Source organism: Cibotium barometz, chromosome 17 (genome assembly GCF_041138505.1).
Source record: "Cibotium barometz isolate CiBa-2024 chromosome 17, ASM4113850v1, whole genome shotgun sequence".
Lineage (NCBI taxonomy): Eukaryota > Viridiplantae > Streptophyta > Polypodiopsida > Cyatheales > Cibotiaceae > Cibotium > Cibotium barometz.
The window spans coordinates 41,736,137-41,744,612 of NC_141062.1; positions in this window are offsets into that span (position 1 = coordinate 41,736,137).

Genomic DNA, 8,476 nt, shown 5'->3' on the forward strand with positions numbered 1-8,476 from the left:
CCTCGACCGACCTTGCTATGCGAGACGTCCTCCATTGACTCTTCGTTAGCTGTTGCAACTTTATCAGATAGGTCTCCACAACCTCATTCACAAGACGGTCAAAATGCTTCCCCAGCATTTTTGACGTAAAACAATCATTTAAAAACAAGTCATAAATATAGTTTCTATAACAAACTCTCGTCTTTCCACATTGTTCCACATCAATCCTCATTTGTTTCATATGTATTCCCATTCTCATCACATCATTTTCTATCTCATCACCTCTTTTCCCATTTATCCACATCTAATCTCATCCACTCGCATCTACCCATATCCACATCTCATCACATCATATTCGTTCACATCACACATCACATCTATCTCCATTTACATCACATCACATTCATTTGTTCATATCCACCACATACATTCTCATAACCATCTCATCACATACATTCTATCCACATTATATCACATCACTTCTATCCACATCATATCCCATTCATACACATCTCATCTCATTCATCCACATCCATCCAATCGTTGATGTTTAGGGGATGAACTTAGGAGGATTATTATTTTGTCATATGATATGTAACCTTAGGGAAATCAAATGTGACTTTTGGGATCTCAAGAGAAGTTGGAATGTCTTTTGGCATTGGATTTAAATCGGCAGTTATGTTTGTGCGCAAGGAGAATGTAGACGGATGTAAGCAGAACTGTGTTTTGGGCAATGAAGAAGTCAGCAAGTTTGTCAATTTTTCAATTGATGTTTATGTTTTTGAAGCTTTGACAGTAATGTTTATCAGTCTCATTAATGGAAGGTGTTCCTCTCTTTATAGTACTTTGTGTACAATGTTGTTCATCTTTGTTTATCCTAGAGAGAATGTGGAAGTTAGAGTCTTTTGTCAGATCATAAGTCAAGTTATTTGTCATCTTGTTCAATCTACTAGGAAGTTACACTGGTTTACACTGGCAATCACGGTGCTTGTGATGGGTTGTCATGGTCGAATTCATTTTCTTCTATGAGATTGATGAGTGCCAATAAGGTTACAAAGCAGTTGTTTGGGATGACGTTTGGAATTCTTTCAGAAGTCGTATGATTCCGACGGCTAATCAGTTTCGACCTGGAGGATTTGGGAAGACCATCTCATCCTAATTTTACAAGATCAGTAGCAAGGCGGCAAAGTACACAGTAGGAGGAGGATGACCAAAATCAGGTATTGCAACAGGAAGGAGGTGATGAACTTGGGATGCAAAGTGATAGTTCCGAGGAAGAATCAAAGCCGGATACAAAAGAATTCGACAAAATGGAGGAGTATGGTGGTGAACCATCAGAAAGAGATGTGTTAGAGGAAAATAGGTAGATAATTCTGCAATTCATAGGCTATTGGCTAGGAGGAGATTGCAGTTTGATCCTTTAACAGTAGGGAGAAGAGCAGTGTTGGAAGCACCTCAACCACCATCACCGGGTTTGACATCATCATCATCATCCAGCATCGACACAGGCAAGGCAGTTATTCCCAAATACGCTTCAAAACATGGCGGCGGCTAGAGCGGATTTACGCGTCGAGTTCAGGACCTTTTGGGGAAAGTCTAAAGAAGACCCTGATTGCCACGTAGCTCAATTTGAGACAAGATGGCAGGCCATAGGATTTGACAGAGTATATGATGTACAAGCTAAGATGCGTTAGTTTGAGGCAACATTGGAGGGCAAAGCCATGCAGTGGTTCAGCAATTTTAATGCAGGACATTTTGCAGATTACAATGCATTGAGGAATGGATTTTTGAATCGGTTTTGGAAGGAGAAGGCTCTAAATGAAGTGCTTTCAAAGCTTAGGGACATTAAGCAAAAGAGGATGTTTGTGGAAGATTATGCACAGAAGTTTAATCAGTATCTGAATAGGCTCATGAATGCAGAGAGACCTACGGATGAAATGTTGGTGGGATATTTCATGAATGGGTTGCGCAAAGAGCTACGAAATGCAGTAGTAGCAAGTGTGGATATTGCAGCCGGTCTGGATGCATTGGTGGACACTACCACAGGGGCAGAAAAGAGATTTGGATTATCAAATCCAAGTTCAGCATGGAAGAGCTCCAAGGATAAGAAGAAGAAAAAGTTGAACGGGAAGAAGAAGAAGAAGCCAAAAGATGATTGCAGTGATGAGGATTCAGAGGAGGAGTCAGACACAAATTCAGACAGTTTGGATTCGGAAGAGGATTCAGAATCGGATAGTGAGGATGATTCAGACATTGATTCAGGTTCAGATGAAGATGGGAACAAAAAGAAGAAACACAAAAAGAAATCTAGTAAGAAGTCTAAGAAGAAGGTGAAGGATAGTTCAGTTGAAAAGATGGTAGAAAAGAAATTGAAGGAACTGGGAGTCAAGAAGGAGTCAAGTAGTAAGACAACTCACTATGACATCTGTGAAGATAAGGACGGCCATAAGACAAAAGATTGTTGGTATAATCCAAATTTTAGGGGAGTAATCCCTGAAAGGATACAATAGAAGATTCAGCAGAACATGGCGCAAGCCAATGGAGTTTTTCCGGAAGCTTCAGGACAATAGAGATCATTTAACAACCAAGGATGGCAAAGGCAGCAGCAGCCATATTCAAACTGGACACCACCATTCAACTCTGGAAGACCACCATTCAAAGGAAATTTCAATCAAGGAAGTCCACCAAGATTTGGCGGATGGAAAAATTTCAGACCATCATGGGGAGGAAATTAGGGTCACCAACAAAGTTGGCCACAACGACAAAATTGGCAACAACACCTAATTGGAATCAGTAGGGCTGGAATCCATAGGGTTGGAATTAGCAAGGGTGGAAGCACGGACCTAGTGAGCAGTTACCTTAGTTACCTACACCACCTACGCAACAAGGAGAAAAGGATAAAGCACCACAAAGTAATTTGATAGAAGTAGAGATTCCTCAGGATCATGGGACAAATCAGGTAACGGCAGCGGATTGTTCTCCTAAATGTGATTGTTCTCAATGTTGGCTAGAGGATCTGGAAGTGATGGTTGTTACACATGCTAAAGCAAAATTAAAACCACCTTTGGATTGGGAAGAGCAGAAGGATGTTCGTGATGCGGCAACAGAAGAGATTCTGAAAGCACAAAAAGAAGATCCAATTCTGAAGGGAAAGGCGAAGTTATTGAAGAAGGTGGAGAGTAATGGGGAAAAGTCAGAAGCATTGTTTCAAGAATTGCTAAATACCCCAATCCATTTCACATTGGATCAATTGCTTTCGTTGTTCCAATATTCAGGAATTGCTAAATACTCCAATGCATTTCACATTGGATCAATTGCTTTCATTGGTTCCAATATTCAGAGAAAGATTTTATTCGGCCGCGAGGAAGCCAAAAGTTCCAAAAATTTTGAATGAATTGGAGCAAAGTGTGGGGAGTTATCAGATTAGTTCTGATGATGTGAATTTTACTGTTCCAATTGTTCAACTAGAATTTGATGATCGAATGTTTTGCTAGATGGCGGTTCTGGAGTGAATATTTTGTCAAAAATTGAATTTTTGAAGTTGAAAAATGCAAAGTTGGAACCAGCACCATTTCAAGTGAGGATGGCAGATCAGCGAAGGGTTCATCCAATTGGAATGCTTAGACGCCAATCTCTCAAAGTGCACGGATTGCAGTTTCAAGCAAATTTTGTTGTCTTAAGATGCAAGATGCAGGGAATGCCTATACAATGTTGTTGGGAAGGCCATGGTTTAAAACAGCAAAGCTCAAGCAGGATTGGGAAAAGAATGAAGTGATATTGAAAAAGGGAAAGAATTTGGCAAGATTTTCGATGGGTTCTAAGAAGAAGTTGTCGATGTCATTGAAGCCGATGATGGCTCAGACAATCAATTTGGTAGAAGACGTTGAGGATGATGAAGAGGCCTGTTTCTTGGCGGCTAATCTGACTGTAGTTCTTGTATTTGAAGTAGATGTTGAATGGATTATTGATTGATATGCCTTGCAGGAGGAATCAAAGATGGTGTCTAGTCAACTTGTGGAGAACGGTTCAGCACAAGATTAGACGTAGAAGTCAGATAAGGGTGTCCAAGATAACCTGAAGGAGGGTACGGATTGTTTAGAAGGAGATGTTGCACCAAAGGAGGCAATCAGTCAAGCAGAGTTTTTGTATGACAAGTTGATGGACAAGGTTTCAAGAGTCAAAGAAGATGATCCTGTAGGATCTAAATCTGGGATCATAGGAAAATCCGAAAGTAGTCAAAGTCTGTCCATTTGGATGAGGAATTCAAGGAGGATTTGAAGGAATTGTTACAGGAATTCATTGATGTGTTTGCGTGGGATTATTTTGATTTGAAGGGTATGGATCCTTAAGTGTATAAGAATCAGATCAATTTGAAAAAGGATGCAGTTTCAGTGATTCAGCAGAGGTATCAGATGAATCCGAATTATGCCAAACAAGTCGAGGAGTTGGAGAAGCTTCTGCAAGTTGGTTTCATAAGGCGAGTGGATTAGGTGGAGTGGTTGTCACCAATTGTAGTAGTGCCTAAGAAGTCAGGAAGAATCCGTGTGTGTGTGGATTATAGAAAATTGAATGCAGCAACCATTGTAGATCCATTCCCATTGCCATTTATTGATTCAATTCTGGATGATGTAGCAGGACATGAGATGTATAGCTTTCTTAACGGGTTTTCAGGGTCTAATCAGATCCAGGTAGCTGAAGAGGATATAGCAAAGACTGCATTTATTATTGAATGGGGAGCATTTGTTTATACAGCTATGAGTTTTGGTCTCAAGAATGGACCACCTTAATTTTCAAAAGGAGCTTTCAAAACTTTTGAGCCATATGTGACAGAGTTTATGCGGATCTTTATGGATGACTTTTCAGTGTTCGGAAAGAAAGTTAAGCATTTGGAGTATCTCAGGAAGTGTTTTGAAAGATGCAGAATGTTTAGAATGTCCCTAAATCCACACGTGTGCTATTGTAGTTCAAAGAGGGAAATTGTTGGGGCATATCATCTCGGAAGAAGGTATGTCGATTGATGCTGATAAGATTAGTGCAATTCACAAAGTAGCAGAACCTGACAACTTAAAGTCAGTTTCAAGGTTTATGGGTTAGATTAAAAGGCATAATTGATATTTGAGGCATTTCATGGATGTTAGTGCTCCATTGAGTCATTTGACAAAGAAAGATGTGGAGTTTGTATGGGGTGAGGCTCAGGAAAAAGCATTCCAGATCATGAAGACGATGTTGATAGTATCTCCTATTCTCCAACCACCAGATTGGGAGTTACCTTTTAATGTATTTGTAGATGCATTGGATATGGCTGTTGGAGCGGTTTTGATGCAAGAGAAGATCCGGGGATGGTTTTGACCAGTCTATTATGCCAGTAGGATGTTGAAGCCAACAGAGAAGAACTACACCGTTACAGAACGAGAAGCTTTAGGGATGATTTTTGCATTGGAAAAGTTTAGCATTATCTATTGGGGAACAAAGTAGTCTTTCATGTTGACCATCAGCAGGTGGTGCTGATATTCTTGGTGAAGAAGCCAAAGCTAGAAGGAAGACTTGCCATGCGGATGCTTTTGTTGTGGGAATTCGATTATACAGTGTTACATACTCCCAGAAATAAGCATGCAGTGGCGGATTATCTCAGTAGGCTAGAGAATTCACAAGAGACACCAGGAGTGTCAGATCAGTTGTTGCCAGATGCGAAATTGTTTTGGGTGGAAGGTTAGTCCTTTGACAATTGGTATGACCAAACGTTGTAGTTTTTGACAGATAGAGTGTTACCTTCTAATATGACAAACGGATCAGAAGAAGAAATTTGCCTTGAGAAGTAGGCCATTTCTGATTATTGCTGGATCATTATATAGAAGGAGCAGATCAGATTATTTGTAGATGTGTTCCAGATTATTTGCAGATGTGTTCCAAATGAAGAACAGAAGGTGGTTTTGCAGCAAGAGGCACATTGCGGAATGGCTGGAGGACCTTTTTCAGGAGAAATTACAGGGTGGAAGATTATGCAAGCAGGTCTATGGTGGCCATTGTTGTTAAGAGATGCACACAAGTTTGCCAGAGAATGTGTTCAATGTCAGAAAATTGGTCAACCAACTCAGATGGATCAGATGCAGGATCACCTAGTATTACCACTTGAACCGTTTCAAAAATGGGGTCTGGATTTTGTTAGACCAATAAAGCCAAAGGCCAGGAGGAGAGGAGCAAGATATATTTTGGTTGCAACAGATTATGCTACAAAGTGGGTAGACGCAGTACCTTTGAGGAACAATAAAGCAGCGAGTGTGGCCAGGTTCCTCTATAAGAACATCATGACTAGATTTGGATGTCCAATTGAATTGGTGTCAGATCAAGGTGTTCATTTTTTGAATTCATCCGTTGAGGAGTTGACATCCAAGCACATGATCCTCCACAAGAAATCTACCCCATATCATCCACAAGCAAATGGACAGGCTAAAAGCACGAATAAGATGTTGATGAGGATTTTGAAAAAGATTGCTTCAGATAATAGACCAGACTGGGATGATAAGTTAGATTCAACATTGTGGTCATTCAGAATAGCATACAAAGTGGCAATAGGTATGACACCTTTCAAGTTGGTCTACGGAATTGAAGCAGTTGTTCTGATGGAATATGTGATACCTAGTTTGAGGCTAGTTGTTTAGCATAGATTAAGCCCAGAAGATTCAGTTTTGCATCGCCAAAGAGAGTTGCTGAAATTAGAGGAGGATAGGATTTACAGTGCATATGCAGTAGAAATTGGTCAGCACAGAAGACAGGCATGAATGGCAAGGCAGGTGAAGTTCAAGATCTTTCAGAAAGGAGACTGGGTAATGCTGTATAATTCAAAGTTGGGTCCACACCCAGGCAAACTGAAGCTTAGGTATTTTGGGCCATATCAGATAGTGGAAGAATTGGGCCAAGGAACATTCCGATTGAGGGATGTGGTTGGAACTCCAATTTAGAAGCCAATTAATGGGTTCGGATTGAAGAAGTTCTTTGGGAGAATTCCTGAGATTCCTAAATGGATGATAAACAAAGCTGAGGACATTTCAGTTAAGTATGTGGGTGTTGATTTTGAGGAGGAAGATAAATCAGTTTTGGTGTTTGAAGAATGTCGTTCAGACGCAGATTGTCGATTATTGGAAGTTGAAAGCGAAATCGGAATTGGGAATTGGGAGTTGAAAGCGAAATCGGAATACCGTGTTGTCAGTCAGCATGTCATGTGCAAGTTTTTGCAAGAGGAATTGTCAAACAGGGAGTCAAGGCAGTGGAATTGCAAATATTCGAAAGGACAGCACTCATGAGATGAGGCCGTCCCATTTCCACGTGTGAGAGATTTTTGGTGGTGTGCGTTTTTTAAGAAATTTCAGTCTGCATGTGATGTGTTGAATGAAGCAAAAGGAAATGATATAAGTGCATGGGCGTGGTGTGACCATCCATCTCAAATCAGCTCGTGCAGGGTGATGATGTTTTTAGAAAGTCTGAGGCCGAAGCAGCTTGCGCTCACACAGGAGCACACAAGTGAGCTAGTGACTCAAACAAGGTCGATGAAGACCACCATGGAGGAGCTGTTGTTGCGACCGAGAAAGGAAAGTGTCCCAATCATTGAGGAGAGTGAGGAAGCATATTTGGGAGGAGAAGATAACCCGGAGGAGATCGATGTCGAAGAGGGATTCGATGTGCAGGACAAAGAAACTGAGGTATGGCTCAAGCAAATTGGCTTGTATGAGTTTGCATGCTTCCCATGGGCTGCATGGGAAAAGAACGAGTTCGCGAAGAAGCAACTGTGTCATCTGAGGGAGAATGCAGGATACATCACAGATGACAAGGAGGTGATGCCGAAGCTTGTGGTGGAAGTTTTTTGGGTGCCGTTCATCCAAACATAGAAGTTGAAGAAAATCTCTGATGCTCTGATGCGGGCTGATGAGTTTGGAGCCCCAGAGGGCACAAGGTCATACCATATGGTGAGGAATACAGACAAGCTGAGGAGTACCCATCTATTTTGGTACTTAGACAAGGTATGCATTCTAGTTAAGATAGCCTATATGTCAAAGGAGGCATTTGCACCCCTCTACAATGCAAAGAGAGGGATGAAGATGGATTAGGCCACTTTCATCTATGACAGGATGTAGTTAGGGGAAGCGCGTGATAAACATAGGTTACCTTCAGAGGGAAAGTTAGCACCCTACTTAGCGGCAATCTTTGGATATGCATTGCAGGTGCCCACTGTTTCATCGATGTCCCCATCTGGGTTTACCAGAAGCGCGGAGCAGATGACGGTGGGGGAAGCAAAAAAGAGAAAGCTAGAGTGGGAGCAATTGGCATCGGACAAGGGAAAGTCTATTGTGCAGATTAACTTGAAGGGCCCGAAGTTAAGTCCTTCACAAAAGCAGAAAGAAGGGGGTAAGTTCAGTTTCTTTCCCCAATTGCCAAGTGTTTCAAAGCTGGATGCAAAGACAAGGACAATTACAGTATTTCCCTAAGAGGTTTGGGGAAGTCT